The sequence below is a fragment of the Heterodontus francisci genome, chromosome 1, assembly GCF_036365525.1.
Source record: "Heterodontus francisci isolate sHetFra1 chromosome 1, sHetFra1.hap1, whole genome shotgun sequence".
NCBI classification, from domain to species: domain Eukaryota; kingdom Metazoa; phylum Chordata; class Chondrichthyes; order Heterodontiformes; family Heterodontidae; genus Heterodontus; species Heterodontus francisci.
The window spans coordinates 245887629-245902191 of NC_090371.1; the positions used below are offsets into that span (position 1 = coordinate 245887629).

Genomic DNA, 14563 nt, shown 5'->3' on the forward strand with positions numbered 1-14563 from the left:
TGAGTGGCAATAACGGAAACGTGGCTTAACAATGGCAAGGACTGGGTGCTTAATATACAAGGTTATAAAGTGTTCATAAAAGATAGAGAAGGATAAAAGGGAGGTGGGGTGGCAGTTCTGATTAGGTAAGACATTGTAGTGCTGGAAAGAGGGGATGTTTTTGAGGGGGCAAAAACAGAATCCATTTGGTTAGATTTGATAAGCAAAAAGGGTATGATCACACTAGCGGTATTCTATAGGCCTTCAAATAGTGAGAGAGAGAGATAGAGGAGCAAATCTACAGGGAAATCACAGAGATGTCTAAGAACTATAGAGTGGTGATACTGGAGGACTTTAATTACCAAATATCAATTGGGATAATTTTAGACTAAAGGATAAGGAGGGGGAGTAATTTCTGAAATTTGTTCAGGAGAGCTTCCTTGACCAGTATGTTCTCAGCCCAACTAGAAAGGAGACATTGTTGGATCTGTTAATGAGGAAATGAGGTGGACCAAGTGTCTGTCGGAGAGTATTTGGCTAAGAGTGATAATTGTATCATAAGGCAATATGGGTGGAGCTCAGGAATAGGAAGGGTGCAGTCACGATGTTGGGGGTTTACTACAGGCCTCCCAACAGCCAGCGGGAGGTAGAGGAGCAGATATGTAGACAGATTTTGGAAAGATGTAAAGGTAACAGGGTTGTAGCGGTGGGTGATTTTAACTTCCCCTATATTGACTGGGACTCACATAGTGCTAGGGACTTGGATGGGGCAGAATTTGTGAGGAGCATCCAGGAGGGCTTCTTGAAACAGTATGTAGATAGTCCAACTAGGGATGGGGCCATTCTGGACCTGGTATTGGGGAATGAGCCCAGCCAGGTGGTCGAAGTTTCAGTGGGGGAGCATTTCGGGAGCAGTGACCATAATTCCATAGGATTTAAGGTACTTGTGGATAAGGAGTCCTCGGGTGAAGATGCTAAATTGGGGGAAGGCTAATTATAACAATATTAGGCAGGAACTGAAGAATTTAGATTGGGGGTGGCTGTTTGAGGGTAAATCAACATCTGACATGTGGGAGTCTTTCAAACGTCAGCTGATTAGAATCCAGGACCAGCATGTTCCTGTGAGGAAGAAAGACAAGTTTGGCAAGTTTCGGGAAGCTTGGATAACATGGGATATTGTGAACCTCGTCAATAAGAAAAAGGAAGCATTTGTAAGGGCTGGAAGGCTAGGAACAGATGAAGCACTTGAGGAATATAAAGACAGTAGGAAGGAACTTAAGCAAGGAGTTAGGAGGGCTAAAAGGGGTCATGAAAAGTCATTGGCAAACAGGATTAAGGAAAATCCCAAGGCTTTTTATACGTATGTAAAGAGCAAGAGGGTAACCAGGGAAAGGGTTGGCCCACTCAAGGACAGAGATGGGAATCTATGCGTGGATCCAGAGGAAATGGGTGAGGTGCTAAATGAGTACTTTGCATCAGTATTCACCAAGGAGAAGGACTTGGATGATGAGCCTAGGGAAGAGAGTGCAGATAGTCTCAGTCATCTCATTATCAAAAAGGAGGAGGTGTTGGGTGTCTTGCAAAGCATTAAGGTAGATAAGTCCCCAGGGCCTGATGGGATCTACCCTAGAATACTGAGGGAGGCAAGGGAAGAAATTGCTGGGGCCTTGACAGAAATCTTTGCATCCTCATTGGCTACAGGTGAGGTCCCAGAGGACTGGAGAATAGCCAATGTTGTTCCTTTGTTTAAGAAGGGTGGTAAGGATAATCCAGGAAATTATAGGCCGGTGAGCCTTACGTCAGTGGTAGGGAAACTATTAGAGAGGATTCTTTGGAACAGGATTTACTCCCATTTGGAAACAAACGAACATATTAGCGAGAGACAGCATGGTTTTGTGAAGGGGAGGTCGTGTCTTACTAATTTGATTGAGTTTTTTGAGGAAGTGACGAAGATGATTGATGAGGGAAGGGCGGTGGATGTTGTCTATCTGGACTTTAGTAAAGCCTTTGACAAGGTCCCGCATGGCAGACTGGTGCAAAAGGTGAAGTCACACGGGATCAGAGGTGAGCTGGCAAGATGGATACAGAACTGGCTCAGTCACAGAAGACAGAGGGTAACAGTGGATGGGTGTTTTTCTGAATGGAGGGATGTGACTAGTGGTGTTCCGCAGGGATCAGTGCTGGGACCTTTGCTGTTTGTAGTATATATAAATGATAAATGAAAATGTAGCTGGTCTGATTAGTAAGTTTGCGGACGACACAAAAGTTGGTGGAGTTGCGGATAATGATGAGGATTGTCAGAGGATACAGCAGGATATAGATCGGTTGGAGACTTGGGCGGAGAAATGGCAGATGGAGTTTAATCCGGACAAATGTGAGGTAATGCATTTTGGAAGGTCTAATGCAGGTGGGAGGTATACAGTAAATGGCAGAACCCTTAGGAGTATTGACAGGCAGAGAGATCATAAGGTCACTGAAAGTGGCAACGCAGGTGGATAAGGTAGTCAAGAAGGCATACGGCATGCTTGCCTTCATCGGTCGGGGCATAGAGTATAAAAATTGGCAAGTCATGTTGCAGATGTACAGAACCTTAGTTAGGCCACACTTACAATATTGCGTGCAATTCTGGTTGCCACACTACCAGAAGGACGTGGAGGCTTTGGAGAGGGTACAGAGGAGGTTTACCAGGATGTTGCCTGGTCTGGAGGGCATTAGCTATGAGGAGAGGTTGGAAAAACTCGGATTGTTTTCACTGGAACGACGGAGGTGGAGGGTTTACAAAGTTATGAGCGGCATGGACAGAGTGGATAATCAGAAGCTTTTTCCCAGGGTGGAAGAGTCAGTTACTGGGGGACATAGGTTTAAGGTGCGAGGGGCAAAGTTTAGAGGGGATGTGTGAGGCAAATTCTTTACACAGAGGGTGGTGAGTGCCTGGAACTTGCTGCCAGGGGAGGTGGTGGAAGCAGATACGATAGCGACGTTTAAGAGACATCTTGACAAATACATGAATAGGAAGGGAATAGAGGGATATGGGCCCCGGAAGTGCAGAAGGTGTTAGTTTAGGCAGGCATCAAGATCGGCGCAGGCTTGGAGGGCCGAATGGCTTGTTCCTGTGCTGTACTGTTCTTTGTTCTTTGTCGAGATTGGAAGAGGGCTAATTTCATTGCGATGCGAAGGGATCTAGCCAGGGTAAAATGGAACCAATGACTGACAGGAAAAGCTGTATTGGAAGAATGGGTTATCTTTAAGGAAGAGATGCTTCATGTACAGGCTAGACACATTCCAACAACGGCAGAAGGTAGGGGAACCAAGAACAGGGTTCCTTGGATGACGAGGGAGATAGAGTTTGTGATGAAACAAAAAAAGGGTGTATGATGCATGTCAGGTGAATTCTTCAAGTGAGAACCTGGCCACGTACAATAAGTTGAGAGGGGAGGTGAAGAGGAAAATCAGACTGGTAAAGAGAGGACATGAAAATAGGATAGCAGTCAACATAGAAGGGAATCCAAAAATCATCTTCTGGCATGTAAATAGTAAGCGGGTCGTAAGAAGTGGAGTGGGGCCTAATCGGGACCAAAGAGGGTAATACATACTTAGAGGCGCAGGGCAAGGCTCATATACTTAATGAGTGGCTTGGCCATGTGAGCCGCATGGAAGATGGCAGGATCCCCAAAGACACATTGTACAGCGAGCTCGCCACTGGTATCAGACCCACCGGCCGTCCATGTCTCCGTTATAAAGACGTCTGCAAACGCGACATGAAATCGTGTGACATTGATCACAAGTCGTGGGAGTCAGTTGCCAGCATTCGCCAGAGCTGGCGGGCAGCCATAAAGACAGGGCTAAATTGTGGCGAGTCGAAGAGACTTAGTAGTTGGCAGGAAAAAAGACAGAGGCGCAAGGGGAGAGCCAACTGTGCAACAGCCCCAACAAACAAATTTCTCTGCAGCACCTGTGGAAGAGCCTGTCACTCCAGTATTGGCCTTTATAGCCACTCCAGGCGCTGCTTCACAAACCACTGACCACCTCCAGGCGCGTATCCATTGTCTCTCGAGATAAGGAGGCCCAAAAGAACTTTGTATCAATGTTCACTAAGGAAGTGGAATCTGACAAAATATTCGTCGAAGCAGAGAGAGTAGAGTCAATGGATAGGGTGAAAATTGAGAGGAGGGAGATACTAAAAAGGCTAGCTGTGCAGAAGATAAGTACCTGGTCCAGATGGCTTGCATCCCAGGTTGCTAAAGGAAGTGGGGATGGAGATAGCAGAAGGGCTTGCCCTAATCTTCCAATCTTCCCTGGATACGGGGGAGATGCCAGAGAATTGGAAAGTGGCAAGTGTGACACCTTTATTCAAGAAAGGGTGTAAGGACAGTCCTAGCAACTACAGGCCAGTTAGTTTAACATCGGTGGTGGGTAAGGTTTTAGAAACAATAATCAGGGAAGAAATCAACTGACACTTGGAGAGGTTTGAGTTAATTAAGGATAGCCAGCATGGATTTGTAAAAGGCAGATCATGCTTGACTGATCTAATTTCTTGATGTAACAGAAGTTCGTTGAAGGGAATGCGGTGGAAGTTTTTACTGTTGATTTTAAGAAAGTGTTTGATAAAGTGCCACATAAAAAGCTGGTTAACAAAATTGAGGCTGGGATTGTTGTTCTTAGAACAAAGGAGATCGAGGGGAGATTTAATAGAAATGTACAAGATTATGACAGGCTTAGATAAGTTAGACAAGGAAAAACTATTTCCATTAACTAATGATACAAGGACTAGGGGACAGAGATTTAAAATTTTGGGCAAGAGATGCAGGGAAATATGAGGGAACACCTGTTTTACACAGCGGATGGTAATGACCTGGAACTTGCAGCTCATGAGGGTGGTGGAAGCGGAGACAATCAATGACTTCAAAAGGAAATTGGATGACCACTTGGAGAAATGGACTTGCGCTACAGGGATCGAACAGGGGCGTGGGACTCATTAGATAACTCCGTGGAGAGCTGGTATGGACTTGATAGGCTGAATGGTGGCCTCCTGTGCCATACATGACTCTATGACTGTAAAAGCATTTCTGGAGAAATAGAGCAAATTGATCTCTGCAGGTATCAACAACTAACACTGTGTTGTTACCGTCTTTTCAACCTTTTAACTACAATTTATAAAACTAAAGATCGGTTAAATAGTTTGGTTTATCTTATGAGTCAGGAATACATCCATAATTGATTAATTGTGAATTATGATGATTAAGTGGGTGTACTTACCCTACATGGACTGCAGCGGTTCAAGAAGGCAGCTCACCACCACCTTCTCAAGGGCAATTAGGGATGGGCAATAAATGCTAGCCTAGCCAGCAACGCCCACATCCCATGAATGAATAGAAAAAAAAGAGGAAGATATGATCCAAGTTTAACATTTTTCATGGATTTGGGTGTGATTTAATGCTCATCACTGTTTGTATTGTTTACTGGAGCACTTTTCCACTTTGCATTCAGTATTACTATTAGAATTCCCAAATCAGATGAGGCATGAGCCAGGTTTACAGAAAAGCTCCCTTTCCTCTGTAACAACATGGCATAATGCCAGTCTCAGAAGAGCACCCTAAGCTGCAGAGTGTGACTTTTTTTTCCATAAGCTGTTTATAAGGTCACTTTGACTAATATTCCAACTTATTGTCAACTTGTGCTGAAGTGTGACCAGTTTTGTACTGTGAACCTGTGTCCACCAGAAAATGAATTTGAATCTGCCGACATGAATTTCAACAGGCAGAAAAGCAGTACTCTCATACTGGTGTGAACTGAATGTCTGGACCCAAAGGTGAAAGAACAGTGTGCTTAACGACTACATCTCCTGTATTATACTGTGTGAAGTCTTTTAAATTGTAGAAAGGGGTGTTTATGAGAATGAGAGAACTAAAGATTCTGAAAATAGGAAACCACAGGTTAGGATTAATTTAAGGTGTAATAACTGTTATCTTATGGAATAGACTGCCATCTAGTGTAATCAATGTGGACTCATTGGAAGCGTTCAAAAAAAGAGACAGATTTATGATTGAACATAGTGTGCAGTGGTATGAGTTTGGCCCAAAAAGGTGAGTTCAAATTGGACTTAGTGGTTCTGTACATATGGCCTTCTGGCAATGTTAATGGACTGTCTCTCATTCTGACTTTGTTATTTGAAGGTTTTCCCAGTAACATACTTGTCCCTCCTGTTTCTTCCCACAATTCCCCCAGCCCCCACCATTCCTCCACACTGTGTGGGACAAACTTAACACATACTAAAAATTGAAATGGAATCTTTAAATTTGTAAGACATAGTCCAGGATTTTATTTGGGCAATGGGTGTCAGAGCCCCGCGTCGCTCCTCTGGGGAAGGCTCACCACATTACGTGTTAATTAGGCACCCCTCCCCCCACTGCCTGCCACCATCCCACACGATCATATGCTCTCCCCATCTCCAAAGTCACCATGGGGGAGAGCATAAAATTCCCTCTATAGTGTTACACTAACTCATCTTTGTTAACTCAGATACTGGAGAAACTTCTTATAAAATTCCGAAGAGTGAAATGAACTCATTTCTTGATGCTTCCCGTAATATATTATGTACACCACATAGCATCTTTCAACGCTTCTTTACGGAAACCAATGACAGTATATTGACCAAAGCAAAATACTTTGGATGCTAAAATCTGACCATATCTTGGCATTTCCTTAGAAATTATGTGGCACGCCTTTTAAGACAACTGATCTTTGGATACTGTAATTAGGAGCTACCTGTCTCAGAGTGATGGATAGACAGAGTTTATAGAAACAAAAAGGCCCAGCAGGCTTGGATTATATTTTATGTTTAAAAATGTACCCTATCCTTTTTTCCCTTTGAGTACCCTGGAGTCACCAGTGTTACCTTTTACTACTTTGGCACATTCCCCTACCATGGCATCAAACCAGCTTAAACTGGCTGGTAATACAACTTGGGAATACGTGTCAGGTTTGTTCTGGTCAAGATATATATGTAAAATATATGTTAAATTGTACATTTAATTAGTAGTGAGTGGTTTGTGCATTTTCATATATGTGATATAAATCTAAATATTTAAGCATCTCACAATATGTACCCAACATAAATTTAAAAACTATGTTCAAGACAGAATAAAAGGTTCCAACTCTCAAAATGAGTCATATTGCCTGGAAGAATTTTGGCTTCCAAAATACAATTTTTGGAGTCAAGTGGAAACATTTTGGAGCCAGTATGTATGGAGTGTGTCATTTTAATGAGAGTCCTGGACTCATTAATGACTGCACAAGCAATTTGAAGTATATTGGTGGCCAAAAGCAGGATGGAAACAGTAACTTTTTAAAATGTGAAGCAGTCTTCTTTTAAAAGCAGTACTTCAACCCATTAGGAAACAATGCTTCCAATTTTTCTGTGTTTCCTGACAAATACTGCCCCTATATGATCTTTCAATACATTACCCTTTTTACATTTTTCTTTCATTTAGCAGCTGATGCGGGTTTATATAATCCAAAGTACAGATCATACATTCATAAAGGTAGACAGATGTCACTGATGAAGCTAATGTCTTTATTAGTGTCTAACAGGAATCATCATAATTAAATACCAGTATCCCTAACATTCCTGGCACAAGTGATCAGATTGCACGACCATTTTATAGGATTATCGGATTTAAGATAAGTAGACTGTTTTGTGACTAAATAGTGTCTGAATAAAAAGGCTGTTTGATTGTTAGGATAGAAAAGAGTGCAAATTAACTGTTTCAGTGCCATGGACCTGTATTTCGGTTTAAACAAACTCCACTTTTGATCAAATATATAACACAGGCAAAAAGTGTTTGTTAAGGTGGGGAGGGCAGTTTGATGGGGAAGGAGTTCCATCAAATGCATCATTGAGTAATTTCTGTGGTATAGCATTTTCCAGAAACACTCACAGATATTTTTCAGAATCAATGACCTCATATTTTGAATATGTCCACATCAGATAGAAGATAGGAAATGAAAATATTTCTCAAGTATCATTACCTATCCTGCTACTTGCATGCAATTCTCCAAGGTGCATGGGCAACCATATATAAAGATCATTTAACACACAAAATCCATTCTCCAATAGTACCAAGCAGTGAAATTGCCATACGGAGTTGTCCTTCAACATACTTGGGAATATGCATGGTTCAGAAGCAGTGCACACACTGCAGGCCACATGTTATTCTGCAGCTTACTAAATGTGCTTTCTAAATACTTGTAACAGCTGACAGTGCTAATATGTTCTATTGCCAAAGATTCTCAGTTAATCCTTGTGATACCAAAATGTATAGGCACAAAAATGTATACACACAGCATCAAGATTTAACAGCACACTTCAGCAGTCTTATTGTAGTGATCTGGCCATACCATAATGATTTTTCTACTTTGAATATTATGGTTTGGACTAAATTCAAGAGACATTTCATACAGAATGAGTAATAACTGCAATGAACTTCTGAGTAGGGTAGTGGAGACAAAAACTCTAGACTCATTAAACAGGCAACTAGATGTTGTAAAAACAGAAAGTGCTGGAAATATTCAGCAGGTCTGGCAGCATCAGTGGAGAGCGAAACAGAGTTAATGTTTCAGGTCTGTGACCTTTCATCAGAACTATTTCAGATTTCCAACGTTCGCAGTATTTTGTTTTTATTAACTAGATGTTGCGATGGGAGGACCATAGATTTCTATGGAAGGATAAGCTAAATGAACCAGATGGTCACCTCCATCTGTCCTTACCTTTAATATGTGGATTTCAGCCAAATTCACCTGACTCAATTTAACACGTTGCAATAATTTAGATTTGAGCTTTTAAAATCTAAACAAGTACAATGTGGAAATAGATCTCCTCATAGTCTTAGGGCATTTTTTTCTGAGTGGAGGGGGGCCACTTGTGAGCTTTTGTAGGAGCATTGACCTAAATTAAATTTTTTTTAAATATTCTCCAATTGATTTAATTTATTTTTTGATTTTTCTTCCTTGAAGGCACAAATTCAGATGGGCATGGTTACACAGATGCCTTCATTTTTACCTTTCCAAGGTCAAAGGTACTGAAGAAATTTTTCGCACTCCTACTGTAGCCTTGGCTGAGATCAGCTAACTCATTGCATACCAGGAATTGAACTTGGGATCTAATTGATTTGTGTGGCTCAGTGCTTCAGTAATTGGTGTATTTACTCACTGAGCCATAGCGTGCTCCTTTTTAGTTTTTACAAGTTAAATCATCTAATCTAATAATTTTAGCAAATTTGTTTCAAATATCAGCCAGGATTACTTGTTCAGATTATTATTCACTGGCTGTTACTGGATGTATGCATGTGTACTTATCAGGTGAGAATTCTCTGACATCTTTCATAGATGAACAGTCTGCTGACACTAAGGCTGGGATTTTCAGTCGCCCATGGGGGTGAGAACGGGAGCAAGTGTGTTTTGAAAATAGTACTCCTGTATTGCACGTCATGTCCCAATGCTTCCAACAGCAACAACTTATATTTATGTAGTGCTGTTAATGTTATAAAATGTCCCAAGGTGCTTCACAGGAGCATTATGAAACAAAATATGAACTGTCACAAAAGATGATATTAGGTCAGATGACCAAAAACTTGACCAAAGAGGTAGGTTTTAAGGATTGCCTTAAAGGAGGAAAGCGAGTTGAAGAGGCGGAGAGGTTTAGGGAGGGTATTCCAGAGCTTAGGGTCTAGGCAACTGAAGGTGTGGCCACCAATGGTGAAGCAATTAAAATCAGGGATGCACAAGAGGCCAGAATTAGAGGAGCGCAGATATCTTGGAAGGTTGTAGGGCTGGAGGTGATTACTGAGATAGGGAGGGGGTGAGGCCATGGAGTGATTTGAAAACAAAGATGAGAATTTTAAAATCAAGATATTTTTTGCCCAACTATACTTGTGATAGGGCATCAAATCACATTGTTCGTCTGTACCTCAATCTATCATTGGACTGCAGCTCTGCTTCTGTGTTATGAATGGCATAGTATCTCTTGTTTGACCAGCATAGTCAAATTGCAGATCGCCAAGTCTGGTGAATGTTAGTGGGTACAATGTGGGGAGCCATCAAGTAATATTTCCTCTGACGAAAAAGTTTTGGCACCAAGGGTTTCTGTCTCAGATCGGGTTCAGTACCTTTTAATTGGCCACATCTCTGTGCCGTGAGGCTGTTGGCCCTCTGAAGTTCTGCCTCCTCTATTCTGCAAGACAACAGCAGGCCCTGTCATGGCTGCCATCTGCCTTTGAGGATCATGCTCAGCAGGCAGCACCCGCCTCCTGGCAGAGCTCGGCGGCACTAATTGACACCGAGCTTGCTTCCAGCCCAGTTAGGACATCTGCATATGAAGATAATGTCGCGTGAGTGACACAGACAGGGTGCGGGGTCAGGACTCGGAAATTATCCGGGCATTGGGTTCCTGACTCCGGATTGAAAATCAAGCTCTTACTCTTTCAGGTCACACATGTAGAATACTCTTTTAGGTTTGGTACCAGAGGGCAACAGAGGGTAACCATATCTCAAGGAGAATTACAGTCTTTAGGAAAGGACAGGGAAAACTGGAACAAAAAAAATGTGGTTGACCTGCAAAAATATATCAATAGGGCAACTGTTTGTGAGTGTTTGTATCATCAGAATTGGCAAGTAAATACATTAACTAACTTGTGCTCCCCTATGCAAGAATTGAAATTAAACAGGGTTCCCACTCCTTATCGGCATTCTCGTCACCCATTGGGAGAAAATTGACAGGAAAAGAAGGGTGAAAAACAAAACAAGATGGTTTGTCAAGAAAATTTCTTAATATAGTTACATTATCAAGTGGTATTAGGTATTAGTAAAAGCAAAATACTGAAGCTGGAAATCTGAAATGAAAACAGAAAGTGCTGCAAATACTCAGCACGTTTGGCAGTATCTGTGGAGAGGGAATCATCTGATGAAAGGTCACAGATCTGAAATGTGAACTCTGTTTCTCTCTCCACTGATGCTGCTGAGTATTTCCAGCACTTTCTATTAGATGTTAGTAAGTTAGCTCTGTTTAAAAATACAAACAGATTAGAAGGAATTGAGGAAAAATCCAATGACTGAAGATGGTTGGTGCTTTGGTGTATTTGAAACAGTAAAATTTGTTTTCAGAAAACTAATGAATCATATTCCCTTCGCTTTGCAAAAATGAAAATTGTTGTTTTGCCCCCTACCTTGATCAAAGTAACACTGCAGGCATGAGTATAAAATTAGAGTTAGATATTAGCATGCATCAAATTGGCACAATGTTCAATTACGGTACCTGTCAAATACAGGAATTAATAAGTTTTCTTCAGATGTAGAAAGAATGTTTGTACATCAAAGAGTCAGTGGGTGTCCTACCTTCTCATCGATTTTCATTGTGACTTTTCTGATTAGACATGAAATCCAGCTGATGCTTACTTAAATTAAAGTGATGTTTTGTGCACAAGTTGATCTGAGAGATTAAGCCCCCAAAATTTACAGGGAGGTGGGGCGGATGTGGGAGAGGCTAAAAATGGCTGAAGAATTCTGCACGGGGGAGGTTGACATTCGGAGTTAGGGGGCATCAGAGGAAGGTCAGAAATCAGAGCTGGAGGGCGGTTGGCAATCAGGGCTTTGAGGAGGCCAGCAATCGTGGCTCGGAGGGGGTGCGTGCAGAGGGTCAGTAATCAGGGCTGGGGGGAAGGCCAAAGACTTCCTTGAGGTGCCCGGGGAAGCATTCCTGCTCCTTCAGGTCACAAAGTGTGCTGAAAGAGGCACTTAACTGAGGGAACTGACAGCTCCTGCCTCCCCTTCAATGGTGAGTTTCCAGACCCCTGGGAAACCCACACAGTGGTAAATTTCAATTCAGCTTCCCAATTGTACTGTGGTAACTCGATTTAAGTATGCTAATTTATTTATTTATTTAGAGATACAGCACTCCACGACCCAATATCCAGTGCCGTTAAAAAGGCAGCGGGCGCATGCCTAGTTGGTTGGGGTCGCTTTGCACGCATAGCACTTTTTAAACCCTCCTCTGCTCTTCATGGGGGTTTAATATTGAGGCCTAAATCTCCATTCTATTTTGTTGACCTTGGCCTAAGTACCAACATACTGGTTGTTTCATTTTCTCAAAGAAGGAAAGAAGAATCATGACAGGAAGTCAGGAGGAAAAGGAGCATACCTTAGGCAATGGTATTCTTTAGAAAATTTATCATATGCTAGAGCTTTGCTATCTATAGTGTTGTTAGATAGCAAACTAGTAAAATTCATAGGCTACCTTCCCTGCAAATATCTCTGCTAATCATGAAGCTTTAGTAACATAGCATGCTGCTATACATTTGCACCTCAACATAGAGCAGAGAAATACCAGTTCATGCAGTGGCTTACAGAGTAGCGTCCAACCTCTGTCAGGTAGGGAGGAACAGAGAAGAGTGGAGCTGAGAGAGACTGAATGAAAGCTAGGTACTTCTCTCACAAGCAGGGTGCAAAGGAAAATCTGGCAGATCAACTCAGGCTTTCTTTTGGCAGAGTTCTGTGAATGGGTTGACAGTCCATCTCAACTTAGTCCGCGTGACAAAAAAGTCACCTGAGGACGGAGAAAAAAATGATCTTGACAGAAAAACATGCTGTGGACAGATATAAATACAAATTCCTATTGTTGCTGACTTTTCCCAGTTTGCTTAATAACCGGAAAGCAGTAAAGAGAAATAATTAAGTTTAACAGTAAAAGGAAAGAACATTGCACCTTTCCAATCAACAGAAGAATGTCATCTGCATAAAGACGTGATTCATGAGATTTTTCTCCTGCTGGGCTTCTGTACAGGTCAGGATCTTGCCTGATCACTGTGGCTAATGGTTCTCGTGCTGTAATAAATAATGGTGAAAGTGGTTATGGACAGCCATGTAGAGTACCTCTTTGTAATATGAAAAATGTGAAATATTCAGCCATTATTACTAACTTGCTCTTCAGATGAAGAATATAATGTTTTAATCCATTTAGCAAAATTTGGATCAAATCCAATTTTTGTAAAGCATATTAGAACAAGTAATCTTAAAACCATGCAATGAAAAAGCTTTTTTGGCATTCAGGAAAATAGAACCAACTGCTAAACCTATTGATTTTAGCTGCAATAATGAAATTATGATTTTCAGACAGCAAGCCCACTTAAAAGATAGGGCTGAAGCATTTGCAACAATCTTCAGCCAGAAGTGCCGAGTTGATGATTCATCTCGGCCTCCTCCTGAAGTCCCCATCAGCACAGATGCCAGACTTCAGCCAATTCAATTCACTCCGCGTGAGATCAAGAAACAACTGAAGGCACTGGATACTGCAAAAGCTATGGGCCCTGACAATATTCCGGCAATAGTACAGAAGACCTGTGCTCCAGAACTTGCCGTGCCCCTAGCCAAGCTGTTCCAGTACAGCTACAACACTGGCATCTACCCTGCAATGTGGAAAATTGCCCAGGTATGTCCTGTACACAAAAAGCAGGACAAGTCCAACCCGGCCAATTACCGCCCCATCAGCCTACTCTCAATCATCAGTAAAGTGATGGAAGGTGTCTTCAACAGTGCCATCAAGTGGCACTTGCTTAGCAATAACCTGCTCAGTGACGCTCAGTTTGGGTTCCGCCAGGGCCACTCAGCTCCTGACCTCATTTCAGCTTTGGTTGAAACATGGACAAAAGAGCTGAACTCAAGAGGTGAGGTGAGAGTGACTGCCCTTGACATCAAGGCAGCATTTGACCGAGTATGGCATCAAGGAGCCCTAGCAAAACTGAGGTCAATGGGAATCGGGGGGAAACCCTCCGCTGGCTGGAGTCATACCGAGCACAAAGGAATGGTTGTGGTTGTTGGAGGTCAATCATCTGAGCTCCAGGACATCACTGCAGGAGTTCCTCAGGGTAGTGTCTTAGGCCCAACCATCTTCAGCTGCTTCATCAATGACCTACCTTAAATCATAAGGTCAGATGTTGGGATGTTCGCTGATGATTGCACAATGTTAAGCACCATTCGTGACTCCTCAGATACTGAAGCAGTCCGTGTAGAAATGCAGCAAGACCTGGACAATATCCAGGCTTGGGCTGATAAGTGGCAAGTAACATTGGCGCCATACAAGTGCCAAGCAATGACCATCTCCAACAAGAGAGAATCTAACCATCTCCCCTTGACATTCAATGGCATTACCATCGCTGAATCCCCCACTATCAACGTCCTAGGGGCTACCATTGACCAGAAACTGAACTGGAGTAGCCATATAAATACCGTGGCTACAGAGCAGGTCAGAGGCTAGGAATCCTGATGCGAGTAACTCGCCTCCTGACTCCCCAAAGCCTGTCCACCATCTACAAGGCACAAGTCAGGAGTGTGATGGAATACTCTCCACTTTCCTGGATGGGTGCAGCTCCAACAACACTCAAGAAGCTCGACACCATCCAGGACAAAGCAGCCCGCTTGATTGGCACCCCATCTACAAACATTCACTCCCTCCACCACCGATGCACAGTGGCAGCAGTGTGTACCATCCACAAGATGCACTGCAGCAATGCACCAAGGCTGCTTAGACAGCACCTTC

The 14563-nt window shown here is 42.6% G+C and overlaps 1 protein-coding gene across 2 annotated transcripts in view; it reads left to right on the top strand.

The window, feature by feature from the left end:
• afg2a (AFG2 AAA ATPase homolog A) overlaps positions 1-14563 on the top strand; it is a 607544-nt gene that overhangs the window by 261461 nt on the left and 331520 nt on the right. The gene's annotated exons all lie outside the window — the stretch shown is intronic.